General features: G+C 52.0%; 1 long non-coding RNA gene across 4 annotated transcripts in view; it reads left to right on the forward strand.

Moving 5' to 3' along the window:
* The first annotated feature begins 221 nt into the window (after positions 1 to 221).
* Positions 222 to 14,152, forward strand: part of LOC140640388 (uncharacterized) — a 29,279-nt gene continuing 15,348 nt past the window's right edge. For 3 of the 4 annotated variants that reach the window (XR_012037099.1, XR_012037102.1, XR_012037100.1), the window contains exon 1: positions 7,065 to 8,857. This is a non-coding gene — a long non-coding RNA (uncharacterized lncRNA). Of the gene's footprint in view, positions 788 to 1,849; positions 2,030 to 7,064; positions 8,858 to 14,152 lie in introns of those variants that run through there. The other variant, XR_012037101.1, reaches the window with a different exon arrangement.

Raw genomic sequence — 14,152 nt, forward strand, 5'->3', positions numbered from 1 at the left:
AAATGTGGGGCCCATTTGGGTGCCAGCTTTGTCCACTCGGGGGCTTGCTTAGGGCTCCTTTTCTTATTCTTCCCTCCCCCATATAATCTCCCTGGAATTCTGAGGAATTCTGCTTCCAACCCCCAGTAGTTGCCATGGTGATGGAAACCTGGACCCAGTGGAAAGTTCTCTGCTTGGCAACGAGGCTGCAGCACCCTGCCTTCCGCCTGCCTGCCTGTGCGTAGGCGGCCAGCTACAACTGCTTCTAGATTTGGGGCCAGCATGGCCTCTCTGTGGAGACCTAGCCCTTCCCCCCTCGGAATCTAGGATGGAGGCCTTGGTGTGACTGACACCAAAGGCCCTCAGAGAATATCTAGCTCATCCCTTTTTTACAGCTGGGACATTGGGCCAGAAGGGTGGCTTGGATGATTTGTCCAAGGTCGCACAGGCCTCCTGACTTGCCCAGGTCCTCTCTCCAGGGCTTAGCCGTGATTCGGGCAGTCATGGTGCACCTGAGGACAACACAGATGGGAGTAGCTATGTGATAGCTCAGCCCCAGAGAACAGGCAGGCTGCTGAGAGCCAGGGGTACACAGGAAAAGAATGGGAGTAAGAAGGTCATAAAGCCAGCCTTTAGCAACTTCCCTCTAGGCTTCCCTGTCAGGGTCTCACGGTCTATCTTGGCTCCTCCCTCTGTCCTTGGCCTTCCCCCTTGACTGAGCCTCAGTCCCCAGCAGGAGGCCAGCTGCTCCTTTCAGGGTTGGTAGGTCGTGGCTTAATGAGGAATCTCCTACATTTCACCTCCCCAGGTACTTACTTGATTTTTTTTTCTGCGGACCCCATTTTGTCAAAACCCCTGTCCCTTGAGTAAACAGTCTTTATTCAGTAGCTTTGAATACCACAGCCCATTTTTGATCATCAAAGCCTTGTAGAACCCAGGCTTTGACTGCCCCAGAAGCAGAGACTTGGAGCTTGTGTGGTTGTGTGGCACATATGTGAGACAGTTCCAGGAAGGGAAAACTGACACTAGTTCAGGGCTTATGGTCCCCACCTCTCAAAATTTGGCAGGAGAGGGTTCCTGGTTTGACTACAATAGAATTTCCCCCAGTTCCCATAAGTTCACTGCAGCAGGTGGGATGTGAGCTGTCTTATAAGCCCTGGCTATTGACCAGATTGAGATGAGGCTGGGTTGTATTGTGCCTCACTTCATGAGCCTTGACTGTGTAGACACTTTAGGTTGATGCTGAGAACCCAGCTCATGGAAAACAGCGGCACCCCACCTCGTTTCTGATAACATGACTTGGAGACGTAACTATGCCTTGGAGCAAAGACCTTTCTTTGTGCAGTGTTAGTGGCCTGAGAAGTTATAACCCAAGGAATAGGATAGGCTGGAAAATTCCCTTAGAGAAAGAGTTAGTTCAATGTCTTCATTACACAGGAGTGTGAACTATAACCTAGAAAGGGGAAGTGATGGCATAGGCAGGTGATGGGTACGAGGTCCAGGTTTCATCTCCATCACTCCTGAGCTATGTGGTTACAGAAGAATTGCATCATTTCTCTGACCCCCAAGTCTTCCCACCTGTAAAATGAGACCCAGCATATTAACCACTGTTAATTCCTCCACAATGTTCCTTAGGGGAAGGACCATGCCAACCTGTTATTTCTCTCCACCATACTAGCATGGAGAGCCTGGCATAGTAGTCCTGGCTATATCAAAGGGTAGAAACAAACATGAGAGCATTCCTTCCCCAGACTGTCCACCACTCATTCATTTCATTCATTAACTCATTTGTTCAGCCAAGATTTATTGTCATTTCCTATGTGTGGGAGACAGACGAGGAGCTTAAAATTGGCTGATGGGGTTTGGACAGGTGGTCCCCACACACTGGAATATGTGAAGTACAGGACATTATGTGAACACAGAAGAGGAGATCACCCTCAGTTTTGCAGAGCCCAGGAAGACATCCCTGAGAAGTGACAACTCGGCCAAGTCCTCAAAGATAAGAAGATTTAATAAAAGCAAAAGAAGCAGAATTAGAGTTTCAGGGAAGGTAAGTGTAAACTGCATGGGGAGGGAGTCCTCTGGGGCCACACAATTCCCTTCTCCCTGCCTCTACTTCTCAAAGAGAGATCTCATCCAGAGCAGAGACTAGTGAGGTGGTGGTTCAGGACCACGGAGAGCACCACAGCAACCTTCCAGGACACCATTTTGGTCTGGCTAATCCTGCGGGGCACAGTCAGGCCAACACCTGAGATGAAGAAGGGCGGGGTCTATGGGGGCTTGGGAACTACCAGGCTGCGAGCAGAGGAAGGAGAGTCTGGGGGACTCCCTGAGGCCTAGGGTGCCAAGTGTCACTTCTCCTATTGGGTAAAGGCTGTAGTCACAGACCAAGGGGAGCTTGGTGAGCAACTCCTAGGTCTGGGAGCCCAGGAACTCCTACTGGCCACAAGGGAAACAGTAAGATGATTGAGACAAGTAGTTCTCAGTTGTTTAGGATCAGAAAGCCCCTTTAGAATCTGACAAGTAATAATAAATTTAGAAACATAACATAATAAGTAAATAACATAGCATATCAGAAGGTGGTAAATGCTGGGTGGGGGGGGGACATCTTCCCACCCCCAATAACAACAACAACAACAACAAACTCTCAAGTGAATCTAAAATTTTGGCACAATTCAAGGGGCTTTTTTATTTAGCACACCCAAAATCTTTATGGATATAGTTAAGAACAAGTCCCTCCCCAGTGTACAATCCACTATGCATAAAAGTAGGGAAGGGGCGGATGAGGAGGTAGAGAGGAAGCTGGGCTGAGTCTGCCTGGATCCCCAAGCCCAATATGAGAGGGGACCCCATGTTCCCTGACCAGCTCCTAGGGACATCCTCAGGCTCTCAGCTCCTGACTTACTTGCAGTCTCACCCTTCCATTATATTTTTTTAAAGATTTTATTTATTTATTCATAAGAGAGAGACACACACACACAAAGGCAGAGACATAGGCAGGCTCCCTGCATGAAGCCTGATGTGGGACTCGATCCTGGGACCCCAGGATCACGCCCTGAGCTGAAGACAGGCACTCAACCGCTGAGCCACCCAGGTGTCCCTCCATTATATTTTTTAGTTGAACACCTATGTCAGATCAGTCATTATTCTAGATGTTTAGGATATATCGGTTAAGTCGAAAAAGTAATGTCTATATTCCCATAAAGCTTAAATTCTAGTGAATGGAGACAGATAATAGATAATAAAATATTGAAATTATATAGTGTTAAAAGTGATAAATGCTATGGAAAAAGAAAAAGGAAAAAAACCTGGCAGGATAAGAGGAATTGGGAGCACCCAGCATGAGCTCGGAAGCGGGGAGGCAGTTGCAGTGTTAAATATGGAGGTTACGCTGAGGCTTACTGAGAAAGTGACTCCTGAGCAAAGATGTGAAGGGGTTGAGAGACTCAGCCATGCACACGTGAGGTTTGAGGGACAGAAAGGGGCTCCAGGCAGAGGGAACAGCCCGTGCAGAGGCTGTGCTGGAGAAATAGCAGGGAGAAGTCAGGGAAGAGGTAAAAGGGGTGAGTGGGAGCAGATGGTGGGGAAGCTTGCACAAGGTTGTAGCCAGAGCAATGGAGGGAGCCAGCAGATTCTGGAGTGATTCTGGGGGTCGAACCAACGGGATTTGCAGAAGGATCAAATGTGGAATGGAAGAGAAAGAGAAGAATCAGGGATGACTAAAGTTTTGGCCTGAGCAGCTGGAAAGATGGAGTTGCCATCAACGGAGATGGGGAAGGATGTGGGCAGAGCAGGTTTGGGAGGACAGACCTAGTCTGGCCATGTTCTTTTTGAGATGTTCGTTGGACATCCTGCTGGAGACACTAAGGAGGCATTGGAAATCTGATTCTGGTTTCCATAGCTCCCAATGGCTGAAATGGAACAAGCCTGTCAGAGGCTGCTTGAGCCCACGTCCCCATCAGGGCTGGCCCATTTCCTCCACACATTTCCCACCATTGCTTCCAGGTCTCTAGGGGTGGGTCACTGCCATCTGCCAGGGCAACCCCTGTATGTCTGGATAGTCCTGAGAGAGAGAAGTTTTTCCTACATGGAGCAGACTTGGGTCCCAGGGTCTCAGGACCACAGGAGAAACTCCATTAAGAGAGAGCTGTAGAGGACTGCAAGCGTTCTTGATATCTTCCCAGGGTCTGACTGCAATCTTTTGTGACTAGTTTTCCCGCAAGCACCTGGGGAGCTTTCCAGTGTATGCTCCCTTTCTCTTAAGCTGGCTCTGGTGGGCTCTGCTCCTGCCATCGGAGACCTCTGCCCAGCCAAGCCAAGTACTGACACACTGGCTGTGAAGATTCAGTGAAAGAAAAAATGTCAAATGCTTAGCCCGTGCCTGGTGCAACCAGGTGCTAGATGCAAAGAAATCGTCACCTGTGACAGAGATGATTACCTGTTCCCCAGAAGCATCCAGAAAGACAGTGATCTGGGAAGAAGACCCTTACATTCTAAGAGGTGGGTAGGAGTTAACCAGATAAAGAGGGGGATGAAAGGATTTCCTGTCCCCAAGCCATCTCTTCTTCATACTGAGCGGGCTCAGCTCTCACCACACTTCCTCTGCCACGGCTAGCATGGTTCTGCTCCTTAGTGGCAGCTCCCAGAAGAACATAGCATGATGCAGAAGTATGTGGGGACTAGAGCTAGGTGTTCAAATCCAGGCCCCATGCTGGCTGTTGCGACCTAGGACAAGGTACTTGACCTGTCTGTATTTCTGCTTCCTCATCTGCAGACAAAGGGGTAGCAAAAGGGCCTATTCTGTAGACTGCTTGTGAAGATAAAGTTGCATAATGGCTGGCAAGAGTCTCGAGTGCTCAAGAAATGCATCTATTATCATGGTTGGGGCTTGACACTGCACTGGCCTCAGCTTCTGCTCAGCCCCGCATACCCTGACAGGCCTGTCGCAGGTCACAAAGCCTGCTCCAGTCCCTGAGCTCAGGTGGCTCACTTTTACAGAGAAGGAAATGAAGGTGACTCAGGCCAAATGCCATTTCTGAAACCCGACAGCTAGTCGGGGGCAAACTCAGCCGTAGAGGACAGACAGGCAGTTGCTGTGGGATCCAAGTGAAGGTGTGGTGGGAGCTCAGGGCAGGGAGCAGGAAGCTGAGGAGACAGGCAGGGCTGAGTGGGGGGAGGCAGGTTCCAGCAGGAAGAGAGAGAGGAAACCAAGCAGCCTCCCAAGAGGCAGGGGAAACTGGCCACGGACACCTGGCTGTCCTTTTACGTCCCTGCAGGGCTCTGAGCCTCACCGCTGCCCCTGGGCTGCTGCAGAGAAGCCCTCTGCTGAGTCATCCAGAGGCTGGAACAGTCGTGGAACTTCCCGAGTCTTCTGTAGGGCTGGCCGGTGTTGTTCCCCTGCTCCTCTGAGCTTCCACTTTGCTCTGGCCTGGCCTCCAGCTGATTGTGTACCCTTGGGAAAGTCACTTTACCTCTCAACCTCTGACTGTCCAGAGGGGGTTCCCATCACCAGAATGCAGCCCCCAGGAAGTCAGGGACTTTGATAGCCTGTTTGCTATGTATTCTAGGGCCAACAACATGTGATGCTTGCAGAGCTTTTGTCAAGTAAGTGAGTGAATGAATGCCCAGCCTTAGTCTGAGGGCAGTAGCAGAAACCAGATGAGCAAATAGGCAGCAAAGACCGACTGGGTCCTGTGCTCCAGATCCACACACACTGGCAAGTAGACCCCCGCTTCAGGATGCTTCCAGGCCTCAGATTATCCTTAACCAGACCCAGACTTATCACCTGCCCTCCCTCCCCCGCTGCTGCCCATGCATTCCTAGCCCCAACATCTTTGCCCCTAACCACGGAGAAGGAGTCCCCTCAGTGTCCTCACCCTCATCTCCTCACCTCCTAAATAACCTTCTATCCTACCCACTCTCTCCATCTGAACTCCATCACCTTGCCAGACCACATCCTCTCTCCCCTCCTGCCTTCCAGAATGACCTCCCAACTGACCTGTGTCCAGGCACACCCTGACCCACCCCATTTCATTCTCTCCACTGCAGCCAGATGGGTCTTTCACTCCCAGGGCTCCACACTGTCCTTAGGACGGAGTCCAAATTCCTCAGCAAGGCCTGGATGGCCCTTGGAAACTGGAATCCTGCATATGTCCCACTTCCTCCCTCTCCTTCTTATTTCATAACATTCCCCTTGTGTTTCAGGAACCACCATGCTGTTGTCATGCCTCTGTACCTTTGCATGTTCCATTCCTTTGGCCTCCCTCCTCTGTATGATAAACATTCATCTCTCAAATCCCTCACAAAGTCCTAGTAAACCAATCCTGACCCAGAATTGTATAATTTCTTCTCAGATTTGTACAACTTATTGTGAACACAATTTATGTCCCATTTCTCATATTGTTCCTCAAGTATTTGGAAGTTTCTGATCCCGAAGAAGTATTCCTAGAATAGTCACATGGTTTGTTCAGATTGAACATGAATATATATGAATATTAAAATGTAAACAGTGTCTAGTTTAAGTAGCTGTTCATAAATATGTAATCTATGAATGTATTGAAGGATAGAAAAATGAGCGGATAAATGGAAGGATGGAAGAAAGAATGATCGGATAGATGGATAGACGGAAGGAGGGAAAAGAGGAAATGTGGATGGGTGGATATATTGAAGGAACAAGGATGAAATGAAGGATGGACAGCTGGGTGGGAGGAAGGAAGGATAAAGTTAAAGGATGGATAGATGGAGGGAGGGAAGGAGGGAGGGAGGGAGGGAGGGAGGGAGGGAAAGAGTCAAGTTTGGATGCTTAGAAGGAAGAGTAGAGAGATGAAAGAGAGGAAGGAAGAGAGAAAGCATGAAAAGATAAAAGAGTAGTTGGATGGAATGGATGGATGGAAGTAAAAAAGTGTGAAATGGATGATGGGTGGAAGAATGGATGGTTGATAAAGGATGGAGGGATGGGTGGATGGATAGATGAGTGGATGGATGGGTGAATGAATGGTTGATAGAGGATGGAGGGAGGGATGGAGGGATGGATGGAGGGATGGAGGGATGGATGGATAGGTGGACAGATGGATGGATGGATAGGTGGATGGATGGATGGAAGGATGGGCGGATGGTTGAGTAGATAAAAAGATAAAAAGGGATAAAAGGATGGAAGAATGTAAAGGAAGATAGGAGGAAGAATGGAAATGTGGTTAGGTGAAACGATCAATACTTAGCTGTGATTCATGGAGAGATGTAAGAGTTTTGGCGCCACTTGAGCTGGTCAGCTTTCTCACTAGGCATCCTGGGCTCCCAGTTGGCCCCGGCATGGGACATTTACACTGCACATTTCGACCATAGGCAATAAGCTAATCATCTACTTGTGGTTGTTAAGAAAACCAAGAATGCTAGAGATCATTAGGCTCAGTATGTTCAAGGGAGTGTCAGAGGAAGTGGGGCTCAGAGGGCGTGGGCAGCCCGCCTAGGTCAGAGCCAGCTCCCGAGGTATCTGACTGGAACTCAGCGCTTCCAGCTCCCTCCAGAGCTCTGCATTCTACTCTTTGATTTGCTCGAAGCTTCTCCCCAGAGGCTCATTCTGAGCAGGCCCTGCCTATCCACCAACTGGGGGAGAGATTTTTTTTTTTTTATGGAACAAATGAGAAAAGGAAATGATCTCAACCTGGGGTTGAGGCTGGGGAGGCCAGACCGAGGCAGCTGCTTTTCCACACTGAACATGACCCTGGGCACATTCCTGAGTGGCAGGAAGAGGATCTGGTGCAGTGCCAGCTTCCTGGCCTCCTGCCAGGGCCATGGCGTAGAAAAGGTTTGGGGGAGTAGCAGAGAGCGGTCTGGGTGCCCAGAAAACGCTCAGGGAAGGTGAGCTGCAGGTCAGAGCACCCCTCATCCAACCCAGGACAGGGTCTGAGCATGGAGGCATCCATGGTCCCTCTTCTCCATTCCCTACCCGTCCTCTGCGGTCAAGGTCCAAAGGCTGAACCTCTATCTGTGTCCTCAGCCTTGTTCCCTTGGTAACACTCACCTCTCTCTCCAAGCTCTTTACCCATGGATTTCATTATTGAAGCTTCCAGAAGATGCTCGGACACCTGTGCTACCCATATATTGCCCTGTATCCCTGCATCCCATCGTGGGTGGCAGTGACCAAGGGGGCCTGGGCCTGGGAACCTTGCTCCTTTCTCTAGTCCCCTTCCATGCAAAGCCCCAGCCAGGGACACCCGGCGGTTACTCCCCTAACTCTTCCACCTTCCCCTCTCACTGGAGTGGGGGTGCTTGGAGTTTCTCCTCTGCAGACCCTGACCCAGAACCCAGCACAAAAGGCCAAGTGAGGTCACACCATTCAACTACCCAAGGGTGCAGATTCTGGAAGGTACTATCAATGAGAGGTAAAGACTTCGCCTCTTTAGCCTCCCTCTCTAATTTTTTAAGTTCTGCTGCATGTTCGTTTTCTTTACGGCAGCCGAAGAACGAAAGCAGATTTTTGAACCAGCAATGGTTTTAGTGTTTTCTTTTTCTCCTTTCTTCCCTGGGAAACAATTCAGGGCTTTCTTTTCATGGTTCATGACCATAGAGACTGAAAAAAAAAAAAAAAAAAAAAAACCCTCTGCTTTGGAAAATCCAGGGAGAGTCCAAGTTTCCTAGGGAGGCCGGCCCGGCTGGTGGGGTGTGGGCTTTCTCGCTTTCTTTGGTGCAGACGTGGTTGGCCGGTCCCTGCCGGTCAGCCTCAGACACTCAGCCCTTTGTGGGCCTCACGCCCGCTGCGGTTTTTAATGTTGTTATGTGTCAGAGTTAAGAATCTGTGGTTTTTAATTGCACTTCAGGATACCACCCGGCTCTGTGCTCAACAGCTGCGCCCCTTACAGGCCGAGCGGAGGGACTCGAGGTAAGGTTTGGGGCTCTGGCGCTGCTACGTCACGAAAGAACACACAGAAATCTGTATTTGTTCAACCAGAGATGTCCTAGAAACCTTTGCGGAGAACTAGATAGGAATTCTAATTTTGAAATATTATGTTTGTGTAAATTAATGTTTGAGTTGGACAAATATATAGAAAAGTATGATAATCCTGTGCTTTGGAATGCTCTTTACTGCTTCAGAGTCCACCCTTCTTTGGGCTTCCTTGTGTCTCTCCTTGACCCTGGTGATCTCTTTTCAGCACTGGAGCCAGAGCAAGACTTGAGGCACACACACCTTTAGGACAGGGGTCAGAACGGTTTCCCTATAAAGGGCCAAATACTAAATATTGGAACATCATGGGTGGTACAGTGTCTGGGGTGGCAACTCAGCTCTGCACAAAGTAGCTATGGGCCATGGTAAACAAGTGAGTGTGGTTGTGTTCTGATAACTTTATTTACAAAAGCAGACCGAGGGCCTGATTTAGCCGTTGGGCTATATTTTGTCAATCTGTCTGTAGAAGAAGGACACACATAAATGACCCATATGGTGAAGAGGCTGAGGTATATGTACCTTAGTGGGAGAATTGCCTGAGGTTCAACATGGAGAAGACTCAGAGGGTTTGACATCCCCCCCTTAAAAGGTCAAGGGATGGAAGAGGGACCACTTAGTGGTCTCAGAGGCCGGCCATAATGAGGGCAAGTGACCAGGGCTTCATTTTCATTCATGACAAGACAAACTCCATCAATAACAAAAGGGTGAGTTCGCCATCATTAAGGGCATGCAAGCAAAGGCTGAGGCATAGGAGAATTGGGTTGAGTGCTCTTCAATGCCCAATTCCTGCTCTTGGAGTTGAAATTCCTCTGCTTCTGCTCAAAACTCTCCATTTCCCCACCCCTGGCCCCTGCTTTGCTCAGAGCAGAAGCCCAAGGCCCCACAGAGACAGACCAACAGCTCAGCACATCCTGCTCCTACTGCCTCCCAAGCTTCTCCCTCTCTGTCCACTGCTGCCCTGTGGGCCCTGGGGTGCTTCCTGCACCCCAGACCCCCTGCCCCACATGCCTCTGCTTTGCCTGATGTGTTTCCTGGAATTCTGTCTCTGGACCTTCCCACAGCCATGTTCATACGGCCAACTGACCTGTATGTCACCTCTGCCCTGCAACCCCAGTCCCCCACCCTATGCTACTGTCCCCCTCAGCACATACCCCTACTTGATAGGCCATTGAGTTTACCTATTTATCTGGTTGGCCTGTTTATTTAGTTCACCGATTCGGCTGTACTCCCCAACCAGCATGGTGGCTCCGCGAGGCAGGAGCTGTCGCTGCGGGGTCACTACTGATTCGCAGTCGGCACTCAACAGTTACTGAAGATGGCAGCTTGTCTCTCACAAAGATGGTGCCACCACACCTCCCTCTGCCAACCCCGCTCTTCTTATGGTGTGATCCCGACCCTCACCCTTTTGTGTGGCAGGGGTCTCTCCCCACCTTGAATCTTGGCAGGCCCGTGACCGTGTCAGAGGTGACGTTATGTGGCTTCAGAGATTGGGTCGGAAGAAAGCGACAGAGCTCTGTCCGGTTCTCTTGGGCTGTCCACCCTTGGAAGCCAGCCTCCATGGTGTGAGGAAGCCCAAGCCACACAGAGGCCACAGGTGAATGCTGCAGCCCGTGGCCCTGCGGAGATGCCAGCTGGTGGGCAGCCTCGAGCACCAGACACAGGCACGCAGAAGTCTTCAAAACCAGGTCCGGCCCCAGTCGCTGCAACCACACGACAACGGGTCGACCCCCAGAACTGTGGGGTGTCGTCGTAAAACGTTATTGTTGGCAGCCACTAAGTGTTGGGGGTGATTTGTTAGCTAAAGAACATCCAGGGACAGCAAGCTGGCGTGGCGTTTCTGACCCCCTCGTGCTCACCTCCGTTCTGGGACCCCACTTGGTGCTGATCCCTGGCTGGAAACCAGCCCCCTCACAGGGGTCCTGCTGATTCCACACGTTTTCCTGGACCATGGCTACCTCTTGCACTCTCTGGAAGCTTGCCCTGAGGCAATGAGGTAGGGTCTGCCCTCTTCTCTGGAGCCTGTCAAGACTGCAGGGCTCCCTGCCAATGCTCTTCAGGCCTCGGAAGGCACGAGGACATGGCTCTCCCCAGGTGGGTGCCCCCCCAACCCTAGGGCGACCAGAAAGATGCCCCTGCATGGAGGCTGAGGGCTCCTTGGTCATTGTTCTTTTTTTTTCTTAGTCATTGTTCTTGTTACTGGTGCTCCAGTAACACCTGCGGTGGGCGACAGAGGCACAAGTTTGCTTTTAACTCCCAGCTGCCTCCGTGTGATCCAGGAAAGCTCACCCATCACCGAAGCCCGGTTAGGCCCCATTAGGCCCCGGGGCTAAAAGCGTGAGGCCAAGAAGAGGAGAATATCCTTCCATCCCTCTCGCTGCTACCCCCCCGACACATCCTGTTCATGAACGTTCTTTCCAAGACGATTGGCAGTGCCTGTTCCATTCAGATTTCACCCGACAAATGTCCCAGTGCCCATGCAGGATGTGGTTCAGCATTGTGGTCCCAGCCAGTGACCCCCAGAGAGCCCACAAAACAGGTGTTTTCCTGAAAGTCTGGCCTATTCTACGAGCACCCAGTTCCACTTCTTTTCTTCTTCCAGAGTCATCCTGGCCCAGGTGGGGGCAGGTTCCGCTGCATGTGCCAAACGTGCTCAGAGCCAGGCCAGGGCTAGGGCGGAGAATACAGGCTCCAGAGTAAACCAGACCCGGGTTTTCATTCACTTTGGGACTTCGGCTAAGTCCCTTACCCTCTGTGATCTCGGGGACATAGTCTTTCTGGAGCGACCGTGGGGATCAGTGAGGTGACGTGTAAAATGTGTTCTTCATGGTGCCTGGCACGGTGTAGGCTTGCAGTCCATGGGAGTTGTCACCCTGGTTATGGGACTCGCTAAGGCCATGGGGCCAAAGCCCAGGCAGCCCCGTGTCCCTACTCCTGCGCTGCTCCATGCTGACCGTACCCTGCCTCATGTCGTGCTTGCAAGTGCACACTCCACCTTCCTGGGGCTTCGTCCTCTCTTCGCTGCCCCCTACACCTCTGGAGAGACAGTGTAGGGAGTAAACTTAGGGCCACAAAGCCGGATCCCCCTGGGACTTCCTTCCTGGGCTTGCAAATCAGAATAAGCTCCCCTTCTCTGCCTTTGCAGACCTCTCCTTCTTTTCTTGTTTCCCCCAGACAAAACAGAAGGAAGGTTCCAGGAAAGGAGGAGGTGTCACAATTTGGCCTTTGACCCAGGGTCAAATGGATCAAGGCTTGGTTGCTGGAAGCAACACGAACCCCCGGAGGGCTTGGAGGATGTGACTCTGCCCCTTACTAGCTGTGTGACCTTGGGCAGGTCCCTTTACCTCTTTCAGCCTCACTTTTGTCATCTCTGAAATGGGCATAGTAGTACCAACCTGGGGGCACTGGGTGCTTCTGCCTTGCTCTGGGGCTGCCTTGAAGTTGGTCTCCCTCTTCTCTGGAACCATAATCTCTTACCTCCTCCCCCAAAGAAATCCCATGGTGATGATGTACAGGTTTGCTTGCCTGTCACTTTCAAGCACCTTGAGGCCTGGGCCCCTCTGCTGTGTCCCCTGTTAGAGGCTCCACGCCCAGTGCAGGACTGTAGAGGAGAAACCAACCTGCGTCAATGGGGCAGATGTTGACCGATGTATGACCTCACGTCTCCAGGTGCCCCCAGCTAGCGTCCCACCCAGGCTGAGGTAGGGTCAGGGGCAGGCCAAGGAAGGGTGCTCTTAGCTCCCCTGGCCTTTGGAGAATTTTGAGACAGTGGCCCAGGGGCCAGCCCAGCCCAGACCATTGCAGGCGGCACAAACTGAGAGGATGACCAACTGCCCCACTTCCCAGAATCCTAGATCCCCGGAGGGACCTCAGCTAGAAAAATGTTTGGATTCCACAGACCTGAGATGTTTTACTTTCCCAGAGAGTTTCATCTTGTAATCTTTGTCACGCTCATTGTCATCGTCCAGTAAGCTTGCGTAACGGTGTTGATACACCGTGGCTGTTCCCAGCGCTCAAGATGCATGAATGCACCTACTGCACCACCTTTAGAACAGGGGTACGAGTCATTAACCTGGGACCCGGAGCAGTGGGGTAACATGCCCAGGTCATGTGGCTAATGGGCACAGTGGAGCTCTTTGCTTCTTTCTGAGAGCAGCATGGGAGCACACGCACAAAGTGGTCCTAGGCCCACCAGAAGGCACACTGTAAGTTCTCTCCTATGCCACCCAGGACCTGGTGAGCCTCGGTTTCTCCATCTGTAAGTGAGGACAGTAATGGCCAGCTCGGCGGAGGCACAGTGCCGGTACAGGGAGGAGTCCAATACCCCAAATCCGGCTTTCCCTCCTTGCTGTCTGCCATCTGGCCAAGGCTGGCTCAGAAGTCTGTGCTGATACCACTGTGCTGGAGCAACATTCTGAGGTGGAAGGGATATAAGAGAAGGGCCAGGGAGGAGCCTTTGAGTGCAGGGCTGGCTGCCCTGGGGGGTGGGGAGGGGCAGCCCAAGTGTGTCATCCTCAGGTGGGGTCATGTGCCCAGACCTCCTCCTGTGAGGGTAGAGCCTTGCCTGGGCCCTTTGATGAACACTTGGCCAGGCTCACAGCAACCCCAGGGCCTGGCCCTGAGCTGTGGGCTGTTTGCCAGAGAAGGGTGATCCTGGGTCAGAAGGCCTCCCCAGGATGGCCCACCCCCACCTTTGAGGAAATCCACTCTGTTCCCTAAAGGATTCCCCGTGTGAGTGTCCCGCCGGCCAAGGTACACAGGGCCTTTGTTTGTGGAGCTTGGGGTGTGGGCAGGAGGGGTGGCTGGGGCTCGGGCCAGGAAGAGCACCTGGCCTGGCGGAAGCCCATTGGACACCTGCCCGGGAGTCACACATATCCCTGGAAATCAGTTTCTGATCCCCCAATTCCCACCCCTGGCCCTTCTGGGTCCTCCGTGTGAGGGGAGGCCTGACGGGGACCTCGGGGCAAGAGAGGCAGAGCCCAGAGCACAGTTTGTCCTTCTCCTCAAGGAAGGGAGCCAGGGAGGGTGGCACTGGCTGAAGGTCACACGGGAGCCCTGGCTGCTGGCCACCTTGGGCCAGGCCGGTCGCAGGAGGCCTGTCATGCACCGAGGGCTCCAAGGTAGCCCTCTGACACTCTGCAAAGGAGGCGACTGCCGTGGGCAGGACGGAGATACCCTCGGGGCTCAAGCCGCCAGGGAGGGAGCCCTCACTGGATGCACCTCCTCGGCCCTGGC

This window comes from Canis lupus, chromosome 9 (genome assembly GCF_048164855.1).
Source record: "Canis lupus baileyi chromosome 9, mCanLup2.hap1, whole genome shotgun sequence".
NCBI classification, from domain to species: domain Eukaryota; kingdom Metazoa; phylum Chordata; class Mammalia; order Carnivora; family Canidae; genus Canis; species Canis lupus.